This window comes from Pristis pectinata, chromosome 9, assembly GCF_009764475.1.
Source record: "Pristis pectinata isolate sPriPec2 chromosome 9, sPriPec2.1.pri, whole genome shotgun sequence".
Taxonomy (NCBI): Eukaryota; Metazoa; Chordata; class Chondrichthyes; order Rhinopristiformes; family Pristidae; genus Pristis; species Pristis pectinata.
The window spans coordinates 34346040-34362242 of record NC_067413.1 but is presented as its reverse complement, the minus strand read 5'-3'; positions in this window follow the sequence as shown (position 1 = coordinate 34362242).

Below are 16203 nucleotides of genomic sequence, written 5' to 3'. Positions count from 1 at the left end.
TGACTTGTCTATCCTTTTCATAATTTTATGTTTCTATAAGACTTTCTGAACTTCAGCAAGTATAGTCCCAGGCGATGCAATCTCTCCTCATAGGCTAAACCCCTCATCTCCAAAATCAACCTGGTGAACCCCGCCTCTACACCGCCTCCAAAGCCAGTATATCCTTCCACAAGTAAGGAGACCAGAACTGCACGCAGTACTCCAGGTGCGGCGTCAGCAGTACCCTGTACAGTTGCAGCATAACCTCCCTGCTCTTAAATTCCATCCCTCTAGCAATGAAGGCCAGCATTCCATTTGCCTTCTTGATAACCTGCAAACCAACCTTTTGCAATTCATGCACAAGCACTCCCAAGTCCCTCTGCACAACAGTATGCTGCAATCTTTCACCTTTTAAATAATAATCTGATCTTCTATTTTTCCTTCCAAAGTGGATGAGCTTGCATTTACCAACATTACTCCATCTGCCAGACACTTGCCCACTCACTTACCTTATCTATTTCTCTCTGCATCCTCTGCACAATTTGCTTTTCCACTCAATTTAGCGTCATCAGCAAACTTGGATACACTACACTCAGTTCCCTCTTCCAAATGGTTAATGTGTATCATGAACAGTTGCGGGCCCAGCACCAACCCCTGCAGCACCCTGCTCACTGCTGATTGCCAATCAGAGAAACACCCATTTATCCCAACTCTCTGCCTTCTATTGGTTAACCAATCCTCGATCCATGCCAATACATTACCCCCAACTCCATGCATCCTTATCTTACGGATAAGTCTTCTTTGCAGCACTTTATTGAATACCTTATGGAAATCCATGTATACAGCATCCACCTGTTCCCCTCTATACACTGCGCTCATTATATCCTCAAAGAACTCCAGTAAGTTTGTCAAACAGGACTTACCCTTCCTGAATCCATGCTGTATCTGCCTGATGGAACCACTTCTATCCAGATGTCTCACTATTTCTTCCTTAATGATAGTTTCAAGCATTTTCCTGACTACAGATGTTAAGCTAACTGGCCTATAGTTACCTGCCTTTTGCCTGCATCCTTTTTTAAACAGTGACGTGGCGTTCACTGTCTTCCAGTCCGCCGGGACCTGCCCAGAGTCTAGAGAATTTTGGTAAATTATCACAAATGCCTCTACTATAACTTCCACTATTTCTTTCAGTACCTTGGGATGCATCCCATCAGCACCAGGGGACTTACCTACCTTTAGGCTCATGTTCTTATACATCCCAAGGGCATCCTAGTTGGTATCCCTAGTGTAGATGGGAGGCAAAAAAATCGGGAAAGAATGAATGGCTGTGTGGGAGAGAACTGACTACGGGGAGATAAGTGGGGGAATGGAAACACTCTGCGATTCAGCGTAGATGGCTGAATGATATCCTATGTCCATGAAGAAAAATATATAAAAGTTTTGAAATATGCTTTCATAGTAGTATTGTGTTTTTATTTAGCAATCTCCATTCCAGTCCAGATGAATGGTCTTGACCCAAAACGCTGACTGTTCATTTCCCTCCATGGACCCAGCGCTTGGCAAATTGCTCCAGATTCCAGCATCTGCAGTCTCTGGTGTCTCTAATCCCCATTAAATGCCTGGACTAGCAGGAGTAGTGGGCATAGAAACATAAGCTAAAAAAATTCAAAGAGAAAATAACATGGTGTTTTGAGCATGAACCAAATAATGCACTTTAGCTGTTTCACTGTTTAAAAATAATCTAATGAATACTGCAGTAGTTGCAAGCCAATGGCTCAAAAAATGTGTCATTGCCTTGCTGCTTCCTGAGAAGTTACTTGTATGTAATTATCCATATTTATATGTGGAAATACCTTAAATTTTATGACCTATTCTTGGTTTCAATAGATCAGCATTAGGAATGAATGTCTACAAATTAGTTACTATGTGTGTTGGAAGGACAGATTGGGAGCAGTTACACTGGACTGCAGTTATCAGTCAAGCCAAAATTATAAGTGTCGATGCTGTGTTTTTCCTTTCCAGTTTCATCACTGGCATTCAACATTGCCAAAATTGCAGACAGATCACCTTCCCTCAGCTAAATAGAATTGGATATGCACAAAGTATTTACAGCAAAGCAAATGACCCACTTGACCTAATGTGTTGTTTATGGTCTATGAGCTCCATCTTCTTCCTAACCTCATCAATGTATCCCTCTATTCCTTTTTCCCTTTAAAATCGGAAATATGACTTTAAAATATATGAAGAGTTCAGATCGCTAATTAAATAATAAACAACAGCAGTCCCAATACTCTTATGGAGCAACACTTGCTGACCTTTTAAACAGCCTCACCAACCTCCTCCCCACTTCACCACCAACATACACTTTTATTTTCTCCCTATCCTGTAGCCAGTCTGCAATCCACTTTGCTACTCACTGCCACCCCACGAGTTTATATGCCCAGACCCTTGTCTATCATAGCATTTTATCTGAGGTTTATTTGGTAATCCAAACTTTATGCCTACCACATTAACCTTATCGGTACTTCTTCAGAGAACTTGGTAAGGTTGGCCAAATGTGACTATCACTTTTGGAATCCATAACTACATTTTCAAATTCTTTGTGTTTTTCTATTTTTGATTTAAGGATTCAGTGGTCACTACCGCTGACAAGCTGGGTATGGTCTATTCCCCATTTTATACATAAAATCATAAACACTATACACCTCTGACACAACTACATTCTGTGAACTTCCAGTTGTATACAGTAGTATCTCTTCTGTTATTTCTCTACTTGCTTTAATATGTGCAGATACAATCAATCTGAATTGGGGTGTTTGTCCTGTTATATTTCATGGATTTATCCATTCTCTTTTGATCTTGTCCATCATTATCCTTATTGCTCTCTCCTATTGTCATTTCTACTGTTAGTTTCCCTGGTAAACAGCAAGCTAACTATTTAATACTCTTGCCACTTTACTGTCTTTATCTTTTTAAGTTTATCATCTGTCACCTGATAATTTTTTTATAGTTGTCCCCCATTACTTTTTTTGCTGCCTTTGATTATTGAATATGTACTTTTTTGTCCTCCTTGATGTATTCCCTTTAGTTGTCTTTGTATGTTCAGATTTTGCTATCAATGTTAACATAGAACAGTACAGCACAGGAACAGACCCTTCTGCCCACCTTGTCTGCGGCGACCATGATTCCAATCAAAACTAATCCCATCTGTCTGCACGTGGTCCATATCCCTCCATTCCTTGCCTGTTCATATGTCTGTTTAAATGCCTCTTAAACATTGCTATTGTATCTGCTTCTACCGCCTCCCCAGAGGCACATTCCCAGCACCTACCAGTCTTTTTAAAAAAAAACACAAGGAAACTTGTCTTGCAAATCTCTTTTAAACATTTCCCCTCTCACCTTAAACTTATACTCTCTGGTATTTGACATTTTCATCCTTAACTGTCTACCCTATCTATGCCTCCCATAATTTTATATACTACTATCAAGTCACCCCTCAGCCTCTGAGGCTCCAGTGAAAACAATTAAAGTTTAGCCATCCTCTCCTTATAGCTAATATATTCTGATCCAGGCAGTATCCTGGTGAACCTCTTCTGCACCTTCACCAAAGCCTCTACATCCTTCCTATAGCATGGTGACCAGAACTGCATCCACTACTACAAATATGGCTCAACCAGTTTTATACAGCTGCAACATGTTGCCCTTTTTTTATTTGACTTTAATGTTCTTTCTGATGTTTGTTCTTACATTTTAGTGAGCTATATATATCACTAGTTTATCATCAAACTATGTTTCTTCATTGGCAAGCCTGCTCAGGATCTCCTATGGACATATTAAGCCTCCATTTGACATCTTCCTGTAGTGTTATGTATGAAATGTTACTTTATTATGTTCAATCCACTTATTATCTAAGAAGGTTTTAAATAAATTGCGTTTATAGAGGATTTCACAAGCTCTGTACCCCAAAGTGCTTTAGTGGTGAGAACTGTTGTAGGAAACGTAGCAACCAATTTTCACAGAAAATGTGTCAATGTATTAGTGACTAGTTGTTTTGTTCTTAGCTGTAGGATGTGGGATACATTGGCCAGAATATTGAGGGAAAACTTCCTACCCTTGACCTCACCATGGAAGATTTGCCATGGGATCTGTTACATCCATTTGAGAGGAAATATGGTCTCTCAGTTCAGAACCAGCCTTGGATTTTGTATTACATGCATCTGGATGACATTGGGTCAACCAAATACAAGTGGACAGTGAGGTGGGAGAAATGAGGAGTTTCAAGTGGAAGAAAATGGCAAAGTTGTTGTTCTCCTGAGGAGTTTTTATAGAAGTGAACAAGATTATGTATGGTTTAGCTAGAGAGAAGCAGCTCTCATTAGTGAATGGTTCAGGTTTCAAGCAGAAGACTAGCTGGTCAGGATCTGAAATGTTCTGTCTATAAAGGCAGTGGAAACAGAATCAATGTGTTGGTACCTTCAAAAGAGCATTGAATAGGCACTCAGGAATTTACAGGGTAATGGGGGAAGAGTGAGGGAAAGGGACTAATGGGATTGATCTACAAAGAGCAAAAAACAAACTACTGGAGGATCTCAGCAAGTTAAGCAGTGTCTTTTGGGGGGTGGGGGGGATGAAGGAATTGTCAGCATTTCAGGTAGAAATCCTGCATCAGGACTGAATGGAGAGGGAAGATAGCAAGTATGGAGAGGGGGAGGGGTAATTGAATGGTGGACCAAGGAGGGGTGAAGGATGACAAGCAGATGGAGCCAGGTGGGAAAGGGGTGGATTTGGAAGACAGAGGCAGGTGCCTGATAAGTGAAAGCAGAAAAAGGCAGATGGAATCAGATGAGGGTGAAGGTGGAGATAAAGGTGGGAGGGTGATAAGCAAGGACACAAAGGCTACCAGTGCTGGTATCTACAACAAGCTGGCCATTGGGATGCTTGGGTTCCCTATGTCCCATAACTGTTCTGATTCTGTGTTGCTGCATCTCCAGTTGCACCTACAGATGCCATGTGAAGCAGGGGTGGAGTGCATATTGGAGATAAGGAGAAAATTGGTGCATCCCAATGGGAATAATCCCCTGAGTGCTGAAAGGCAAGGGGGCATAATATGGGCCTGGTGGTGGTATTGAATGGAAATTGCAAAAGATGATCTGTTGAGCATGAATTATGAGATGGTGGTGGGGACAAAGGAAATCTTATCCTGGTTCTGAGAGGGAAGGGTAGAGTTAAAGGCACACTCCAAGTGCACATGGAGTAGGCCCTGCTGCACCATTCATTAGACCATGGTTGATCTGATTGTAACTTCAGCTCTGCATTCCCATCTACCCTAATAACCATTCACCCCCGTGCTTATCAGAAATCTAGCGATCTCTGCTCCAAGAATATTCAGAGACTCAGCTTCCACTGCCGTCTGAGAGTTTTCCCAAATACTTGCAACCCTTTTGAGAGAAACAAACTTGCCTGTCATAAATGACTGACCCTTTTAAGCAGCAACCCCAGTTCTAGATTCTGCCACAAGAGGTAATATCATCTCTACATCCACCTTGTCTGGTCCCCGCAGGAACTTGTGTGTTTCAATCAAGTTGACTCCCACTCTTCTAAACTTCAGAGGATATAACCCTAGCCTGTCCTCATAAGAAACCTGCCCATTGCAGATATCTAGTAAATCCCCAACCTACCAATGCATTTATAACATCCAGATGTGATCTTGCCAATGGCCTGCATGACCACCCTGGTTTCATATTCAATTCCCCTAGCAATAAACAATGTCTTGATTGCTGTACCTGCATACTGTGAATCATGCTTCAGGACACCCAGATCCCTCTGCATCTCAGAACTCTGCAGTCTCTCACCATCAAAATAATATGCTGCTTTGTTATTTTTCCTGTCAAAATGAAAAACGTCCCATTTTCCTACATTATATTCCGATTTCCACACCTTTTGGAACACGCACACAGCCAAGGATCTTGTCATCTATAATGGAGGAGAATCCTTGATCGAGTATCTGTCGAGTCCTTCCATTAACTCTTTTTATCACTTAGTCACTTACCTTCTGTCTAGCACACTTTCTTTGTTCATCCATCCCCCTTTCCAGAATGTTAAAACCTGTTTAACTTTTTTTCCAATTCTGTTCAAAGGTCATTGATTTTAAATGTCAACTCTCTTTCTCCACAAATGCCGTTGACCTGAATATTCCAGCATTTTTTTGTTCAGATTTCCAAAGTATTTCACTCTTATATGGTCTTCTTCTAATCTTTGCTTTTCAACAACTACTCCATGATTATTTACATGATTGCACCATTGTTAGTGCCCTTTTGTAGAAAAGATTTAACCCAGAAGGATTGTGATAAACGTTAATGAGTGCTAATGCATAGCCTTGTCTGAAAACAAGACTAACGTACTTTGGTTTTGCTTTGTGATGGTATCACATTCTTGACTAGATCAGCTGTAAACCCAATTTCCTGTTCAAGATTCCTTGTTGGCCATTGGTTCTGACCTGTGACTATACTAAGTAGGTAACTACTGATTGGATGTCTTGGTAGGGGAGTGTTGGGTGTTGCCGGCCTGCACATTTCCCTAAATTAGTCAATAAACAGGAAGCTATTGGATTTGTGAGGATATATAAAGAGGAAGTTTGTGGGAAAAGATGGGCAGCTTAAAATACCTAGAGATGATGTAAGAACTCAAGGCTATGTTATGTCCATCAACTGTTGGCTTGTAGATATAGAGATGTATTTACTGTCAGGCTGCTTATTGTAAATAATACTTGAAACACTTGGTATCTGAAATTTATTAAATATATTAAAGTAAACTGTTGATTTCCTGATGCAGAGTTGAGAATTCCTGCCATGACCCTGCTTTTTGTCGAATGGGCATTGGCCGGTAACTCAGTTTGACTTGCCTGATGTGAATTTGGAATTCATTCTGGAACTCTTTTTTTTATAGTGATTTCTATGTGATGCCAAGTTGATTGTATACCTGTCTCAGCTTCCAGTATTATTTACTAGATATCTGCTGTATTGATGCAGTAATAATGTTTGTTTATAATCACATTTTAAGTTGCCAGGAATTGCTTTCTGCTGTTAACAGTGGCAGTATTCACATCATAGCGCAAAAATAAAATTCTCTTCTGGTAAATTTCCAATAATATTTGGCAGTATTTCATCAAACAAAACACATGTCTTTCTTGGCCAAACTGTTAATGAAGAAGGTATGAATGCTTAACAGCTATTTTTAATCTGCCACATCTTTTGTTTGAAGTTTGCAAGCAGGTATAAAGTCTGCAAGTAGATTCCATATTTTAAAAAAAATCCAATAATTGGTATGGAATGGAAGCAACACTTTAAGGACTTTAAGGGATGGATTTTAGCTAAATTTTAAAATAAAATCAATTGCTTGGAGGACAACTAACATTCCCAGTCAGTGAATAAAGCAAAAAAATGGAGAGAGTCAGCAGCTTTAAATTCCTGGGCATTAACATATCGGATGGCTTGTTCTGGGCCCAGCACATTAGATGCAATCATGAGGAAGGCTGACCAGTGTCTTTCTTAGGAAGTTAAGGGGGTTCAGCTTGTCACTGAACAGTCTAATAAACTTCTACAGATGTACTGTTGAGAGTATCCTGACTGGTTGCATCATGGTCTGGTATGGCAATTCGACTGCACAGGAATGTAAGGAGCTGCAGGGAGTAGTGGACTCTGCCCAATACATCACAGCCACATCCCTCCCTACCATTGGTTGTATCTACAGGAGGTGCTACCTCAAGAAAGCAACATCCATCATCAAAGATCCCCACCATCCAGGCCATGCCATCTTCTTGCAGCAACCATCGGGCAGGAGGTACAGAAGCCTGAAGTCCTACACCACCAGATTTAAGAACAGCTACTTCCCTTCAACCATTCAGTTGAACCAATTGGCGCAACCCTAATCACTAGCAAAACTATGATCACTTTGCACTAAAATAGACTTTGATTTTGTTCTAATTCTGTTCTTTCTTGTAAAAATTATGTATAATTTATGTTTTTTCTTGTGAATGCTACTTATATGATGCTATGTGCCTGTGATGCTGGTGCAAGTAAGTTTTTTATTGCACCCATGCATATACAGTATGTACTTGGGCATATGGCAATAAACTCGACTTTGACTTTGAAAAAAGTCACCAATGATTTCAGCATTTCTTGTTTTAAGAGAATTGTGGCTCCCAGAGTGTTAATTTTTAATATTAATTGGAATGTCACCAATTGTTTCAGAAGCAGTTACAATTCCAGGTAAGACACAAGGGTGACACTGAGCTTCTAGTTGCATGTTGCTTTAATATTCCATCCTTCTCATTATGACCTCTGTCTTTGGGCTCCAACACTGTTCCAAAGGAAACAAGATCCAAGAACCCATCAGTCAAAGGGTCACAGACCCACAATGCTGATTGTTTCTCTTTTGACATATGCTTCCTGACCTGATTTTTTTTTTCAGAACTTTGTTTTTCTCCCATCTTCTGATTTGGTCCATTCAAAATGGTCCATCCTTCAAAATATAATATTGAATTCAACAATTTCAAATAACCAGCCTCCAATTTTGAGAGGTCATCAACCTGTAATGTAAACTGATTTTCTCACCACTGATCTTGCCTGACCTACAGTGTAATTTGGAATTGGTTTATTATTGTCACATGTACCGAGGTACAGTGAAAAGCTTGTCTTGCATACTGTTCATACAGATTAATTCATTACACAGTGCATTGAGGTAGTACAAGGTAAAACATTAACAGAATGCAGAATAAAGTGTTAACAGCTACAGAGAAAGAGCAGTACAGGCAGATAATAAAGTGCAAGACCATAACAAGGTAGATTGTGCGGTCAAGAGTTCACCTTACCATACTAGGGAACCATTCAATAGTCTTATAACAGCAGGGAGAAGCTGTCCTTGAGCCTGGTGGTACATGATTTCAGGCTTTTGTATCTTCTACCTGATGGGAGAGTGGGAAAGAGAATGTCTAGGGTGGGTGGGGTCTTTGATTATGCTGGCTGCTTTACTGAGGCAGCGAGAAGTGTAGACAGATAGCTCCAACATTCTGTTCAGATTTTCAGTTTCAGCAGTATTTTACTTATGCAGTTTTTAATCTCACAGTACCAGCATTGGTTTTCCCTTTTTATTTACCTGTCTCTTATTTTATTCCTCTTCTCCCCCTATTCACACCTTCAGGCTTATTTTTCAGTATTTCCATGTTTGGTTTCTCCCACCACACCTGTTTTTCGCTACTGTCTCGTCTGTTTGTTTCTCCCTTGCACTTGTGTCCCTCTCAGTTTCTTCACTTTCCTACCTGAGTTGTTGTCCTTCTCATGTTTGTTCCTCCCTCCCCCTTGATTTCTTGTGGGCAATTAATTTGATTGGCATTTTGGATTTTGAAAGTAATTGTTAAGGTAATTAGAAAAGTTATTTTGCTGTGGATGAATTTGAGCCATATCATTCAGAAGCAATTAGCAAACATTAAAGCTTCAGTAATCTGGCAATCTTGGAATTTTGGTCCCAATCTAAAAGATTTTCTGGATTTATTGGATGTTGCTTCTATTAACACCCTGATGCTTTACTTTTGTTTTAGCTATTACAGAGCAGTACAAGTTCCAGTGAAGTAGATGAATTAATCTGTCCACTTCAACCAATATCCCTTCAAGTGTGTTTACCCAGGTACTTTATACTTACAAGCCAAGCAAAAGGACACAAGTCAGATCCTTGTGCAAACGGAGCTTTATTCAGATACTCACATACACAGCTAATCACTCAATACTTAGGCACTAACAATCTGTCCTGAGTCCCAACACTATGCTTGGGGTCTTCTTTGGACTTCTGGAGTGCAAGGGTCTCTGCTCTTTGGGAAGGTTGGTCTCCTGCCTCAGATAATGTTGGTGCCATTTTCGCTCCCTTGGTTGGAGCACGCAGAGCTGGTCCTCACTGGCTGTATCCTCTTCGGCTTTGCTGGTGGTTGTCAAAGTTCTGCAATGCTGACCACCAGGAAGAGTTATCACTCATCTGTCTTGCTGTGGGGGTTAGTTATTCCAGAAACTTTTCTTGGCTTGACCAATTGGATGGTTTTTCATTGTACCTGTACCTCACCGTATTTATGCATTATGACAATAAACTTGACTTGAATTTTAGGGGAGCATGGAAGCAGGCCCTAGTAAGTTTGAGTTGGGAAACCAAACCCCATGAGTCAGATTGCAAGTCATTGGGATTCCCAAACAGATACCAGATTATCAGAGTTTTACTGTAGTTTGCTCAAATGGTCATAGAATTTTCTCCATCTTTAAAAGCAGAGCATGCTCTTTAATAATAAATCTTAGATTCACTTTTTCTGAACAGTGTGCAGAGCTGAGGTACTGTATGTGGATCAATTATGAACTAGTTGAATGGGCTTGAAGGGCTACCTTCTATGTTCCAAATTTAAGGCAATCTCCATAGTAACAGTCAAGGTAACTGCTAGCCAACTCTAGTTGTTATCCCTATCCTGCAGTGGGTAAATGTGAGCACCTTCATTCAGAAGGAATGGAGCTTACCAATGGAATTAGCAACTGCTTACCCTCCTGACAGGATCTTCTCAAGGGCACATCTGAACATACATGGACTGGAATTGAGGCAGGACTGTGTTTCACAAAGGCTGTGATGATCGATCAATTTTGAAATTGAAACCATTCGTAAAATATTTTAATATGCAGAGTATTATATTCCATTGTAAAAAAATAAATTCCTCAGTTCAAAAACCTCAAGGTAATCAACCTGAAATGGCAACTCTATTTCCACATGTACCTGACTGGAATAACTTCACTATTTGTTAAGTTTCAGATTTGCAGCATTTTGCTTTTAAATTCTGAGCTTTAATTTAAAATGAAATATGCATTCTAAGCTAGAGCGATATGTAACAACACTGAACTATAGTGATAGAGATCAATTAATGTTCAGTCCTTGCTTAAAACAAAATGATCCTTGATTAAAAGTCAAATAGCCACAGTTCAAATTAAAATACATGAGCGCTATACATACTCTATAACAATTAAGGTCCTCTATAAAGCATATTTTAATTTAACAACTGAAATACAGCCATCCCATGATTACTAATGGCAGAATATTCCCCATTATAGAGAGATTGATGTAAACTGTCTAATCTTTACTGTTGATGGAAGTGCCATAATGCAAAGCAACTGTGTCTTAATGTAATAGATCTATTAAAATGACTTCTCCATGCTCCCCACTAATATTAAACTGAGTGACTGACATAATTGTGACCTGCTGAAGAGGTGTCAAGAGAGCACAACGTGCAAAGTTTGGCTTGAATACTCAATACTATTTTTCAGACTTGGCTCTGCAATGGCTGATCCTGCTCAGTGGTGGAAATTCAGGCACACTTAGCTATCTGAGACGTGTTGAAATGTAACTGGTTTCCAATAAAGTACAATTGAAGATGAGGCATAGCACCAACAACTACACTTAAATAAGTGAACAAAAGTAATGTGAGGAGTGACAGTTGGGAGATAGCAGTAGCACTAGTTCTTCTAGTATCAGTAATTCTTTGTATCGGTTTATTATTGTCACATGTATAGTGTTGCAGTTACAGAGAAAGTGCAGTGCAGGTAAACAAATAAAGTACAAGGACCACGACGAGGTAGATTGGAAGAACAAAAGTTTATCTTTTAGTGTATGTGAGGTCTGTTCAAGAGTCTGATAACAGTGGGATAGATGAAAAACACGATGATGCTGGAGGAACTCAGCAGACCAGGCAGCATCCATTGGAGAAAAGCAGGCGGTCAATGTTTCGGGTCAGGACCCTTCTTCAGGACTGAAGATAGGAAAAGGGGGAAGCCCAATATATAGGAGGGAAAAGCAGAGCCGTGATAGGTGGACAAAAGAGGGGAGGTGGGCTAGGCACAGTGTGGTGATAAGTGGATGCAGGTAACAGATAGTAATAGGCAGGTACGGGGGAGGAGGGGAGGGCAGACCCATTTGAGGGAATGGGTCAAAGGTAAGAGAGAAAAAAAAGAGGCTAGGAAAGGGAAGAAGAGAAGAAGCATGGTGGGGTGGGAGGGGATTACCTAAAGTGGGAGAATTCAATATCCATGCCGTTAGGCTGCGAGGTTCCAAGACGGAAAATAAGGTGCTGTTCCTCCAGTTTGCACTTGGAATTCTCCTGGCAGCGGAGGAGGCCGAGGACTGTCATATCAGTGATCGTGTGGGAGGGGAAGTCGAAGTGACTGGCAACAGGGAGATGCAGGTCGCGGTTAAGGACAGAGCGCAGGTGTTCTGAGAAACGGTCACCTAGTCTGCGTTTGGTCTCACCAGTGTAGAGGAGGCCACACTCGGAGAACCAAATGCAATAGATGATATTAAGGGAGGTGCAGGTGAAGCTCTGACTCACCTGAAAGGACTGTTTGGGTCCCTGGATGGAGGTGGTGTAGGGACAGGTGTTGCAGGGGCAGTTGAAAGTTCCTGGGGTGGGAGCGCGATGGGTGGGGGGGGGGGGGAGGAGTCCCCGCAAAAGGCAGAAAGGAGTGGGGAGGGGAAGATATGCTTGGTGGTGGGGTCCCTTTGGAGATGGCAGAAGTGGCGGAGAATGATATGTTGGATGCGTAGGCTGGTAGGGTGAAATGTGAGGACAAGGGGGACCCTATCCCTGTTGGGTCTGGGAGGGGTGGGGGTGAGAGAGGAGGTGCGGGAAATGGCAGAAATATGGGTGCGAGCTCTCTCGACCACAGTCGGGGAAGCCCCGGTTAGAAAAGAAGTTGGACATCTCGGATGTCCTGGAGTGGAAAGCCTCACCGTGGGAGCAGATGTGGCGGATGCAGAGAAATTGAGAAAAAGGGATAGCATCCTTGCAAGAGACAGGGTGGGAGGAGCTGTAATTGACGTAGCTGTGGGTGTCAGTGGGTTTGTAGAAGATGTCAGTGGATAAGGAATCTCTGAGATGGAGGCGGAAAGATCAAGGAAGGAGAGAGAGGTGTCAGAGATAGTCCAAGTGAAGTGGAGTGCTGGGTGAAAATTAGTGGCGAAATCTATGAAACTGTTGAGTTCCGCACGGGTACAAGAGGTGGCACCAATGCAGTCATCGATATAGTGGAGAAAGAGTTGAGGAATGGGGCAGAGTAGGCTTGGAACAGAGACTGTTCAATGTAGCCAACGAAGAGGCAGGCACAGTGGGATAGAAGCTTTCCTTGTGTTTGATGGTACATGCTCTCAGGCTTTTGTATCTCCCGCCCAATGGTGGACGGGAGAAGAGAGACTGATTGTGGTGGGAGGGGTCCTTGATTATTTGGCTGCTTTGTGCTTTTTCCCCACTCCTTATTTGTCTAAATATATTTTAAGTTTGTTGCTGGCAGTTTTACAAGTGATTATTTTAGGAGTTCCTGCTGGGCTGCCTGTTTAGCCTAATTCAAAAGTTCTTGACACCTGCATCAAGTACAGGCATTCCATATCAATATTTACACCCAATGGAATGGATTTTGGAATACAACATGCTTTTGCGTCTACATAATGCATTTACCGGTAACAACCGGGATGAATTTCAAAGCACCTACGTACAGGAAATAGAACACATCTTCTGCCCGGATACCAGCACTAGTGGAGGAATATCTAGGTATCTCTGTGGAATTTCTGGTTTCCAGGACTGGCATTGACCTAAGTCAGAGTTGGCACCTTCTGCCCAGCCCCATGCAGCACATTGCTCCCCAGCTGGGCAATCTCCCCATGAGTCTGTGCCGGGTTATTCCTGGCACAAACACAGGAGTGCCTATTATAACAAATGGGAGGCATGTTCTACATGGAGAAAGGCAAGTACTTGTGTTAGTTTCAATTACTTTCATTGATTTGTAGTGCACTTGCTTTTGGCCTTTGAAATGTAAAAAATAAAATATTTTCTTTTATGTGTTAAGTGTTAATTAATATCACAGCTATTCAGTGACCCCAATCAAACTGGTGGATTTCGCATCTTGTTAGCCTGTGTGTGGGGTCTCACTGGCCATTAAAGCTGTTCTGCAAGTCTAGTTGGCTGCCTGTGCTGAAATGGTCCCGGTGCACCCAAGCCCACATGGATGCACAGGGTTAAGTAGACCATTTATGACCTATGGAAGATCCACCCCAGTATTTTACACTCATGTTGCATCAGGATGGAAATCTGTTCCATGAGCTCCTGCCCTCTCCATGACTTTATAAATTGGCCCCTACTCTTTGAAAATTCTGTCAATCGTATTTAGAGGTCGTGGCTCTTCATAATGGTATTCTCTCAAGATCCTGCCTTTAATATTAGATGTTTTAATAAGGACTACAAAACTCTCAAGCTTTCTATGTGATATAAAATTTTGGCACCATATCTGAAGCAGACATTTTCAGAAAATGATGTTTAATGGATCCTTAATTTCTGACATTACTAAGCCAAGAGGAAGTCACTTGTAGCAGCATTTTTGCATTATGAGTGAAATAAAACTCCATTACACATAATAGATATTTCTTGAAGGATTTTTGCCTTGCATAATATATCCCTGGAAATTTGTTCAAACGCAAATGCACTTGTGCAGTCCTGTTGAATAAGCTTTTAAGATGCAAGTTATTTCGTAGTCACGCAACTTAATATAATTTATAAATTTTTTAATTTAATATAGGAAACAATGTTGGAAAGTGCCATTCAACTCGTGATGTATGTTTACAGGAGACCAACTTCCACCTGTTTTCATCACACCTTCAATTTCTTCCCCCAGCTTCCACTTTAAAAGGAACAATTCTCTTTGCCTCAACTACAGCTTGTGATAATAAGGTCCACATTACCACCAATCTAGGAACAAAAATTATGCAAATCTTAATTAGCTTTATTAGTGATTTGCATTTATGGCCGCCCGTGTTCACTTCCAGCTGCCTGCTCCCACCCTATCACATGCAAACATTTTCCCTACATCCACCCTATCAAATGACTATAACTTATACTCTTTTCTGTAAAGCACCCTAAGTAAATCAAACAGCACTTTAAAATGAAAGTAACATATATTCAGTGACAGCTTTCGTTACAGCATGATGAGGATGTATTATGCCCATTCTAAAATATATGTTTCACATTTCAGGGATGTCAGTCTGTCAAGCAATACCATTGTAATGTGGCAGGTGTAAGAGCAAGTAAAATTTGTACTGTCATTTTAATGAATCATTAAAAATGTAGCCTTGTGAATCACACTGCTTAAATTTCACAGCATGGTTTTTGTATGCTAGCAAAACAGCGCAGTCCCTTTGCACTTACAAATTCTATAAATAGTAAAATTCAGTTGACAATTTCATCTTGTGCTTTCACCTAAAGAGTTACCTGATAACACAAGAAGATGATATTTATGTGTGATTAGCACAGTATGTTCAAAAGCAAAAACAACATGATGAAAGAATGATTTGTCCCTTAAAGTGTCAAGGAAAATTAAATGTACATTTACCAACCAGAAGTGGCAAGAATATTAAAACCCCACAAACACAAAGGAAGCCATGTACTGAGATACACGTCATTAATTACTGCTTGATACTTGTAAAAATGTATTATGACCAACTGATATCTGGTGATACTTTGCATCTTATATGATAGCATTTGATTTGTGCTGCCTTTAATTTGCACCAGAAATACAGGGGACAAGATTATAATTTCTGCCCCTATCACCAACTTGAATGAAGCCTGCAGTATCTACCCCCTTCTTGCCTCAATCCCATGGAAGTCTTTCTTTTTTGGATCTCATTCACATGCAGTTTTGTAGAACTTAGAGCACAAAAACAGCTCTCAGTCCAACCAGTCCATATTGATGATGTGGACATGAACCTCCATTCATTCTACTCTGCACCCTGTCAACACATTGCTTTTTTTCTGTGTTTATCTTGCATCTCCCTTAAATGGCAAAGTTCACCTAATTATACTTTATGATATTTTCAAAGATGATGCTATTTAATTTTTTTTTAAAATGAACATTCCTGGGATGTGAACATCCTAATTGCCCCCCTTCCCCCCCCAAATGCTGACCATTTGAGTCAACCATGTTGGTGTATCTGAAGTCACCAATAAGGCAGACCAACTAAGGACAACCTATTCCCTCCCATGAAGGGCATTAGTGAATCAGATAGCTTTTGGTTCTTTGCAAAAATCTATTCGATTCATGATCACCATACTAGGTTTTCATTCCAACTTTACTAACAACTTAAATTTCACAACTATGCAAGAGAAATTTG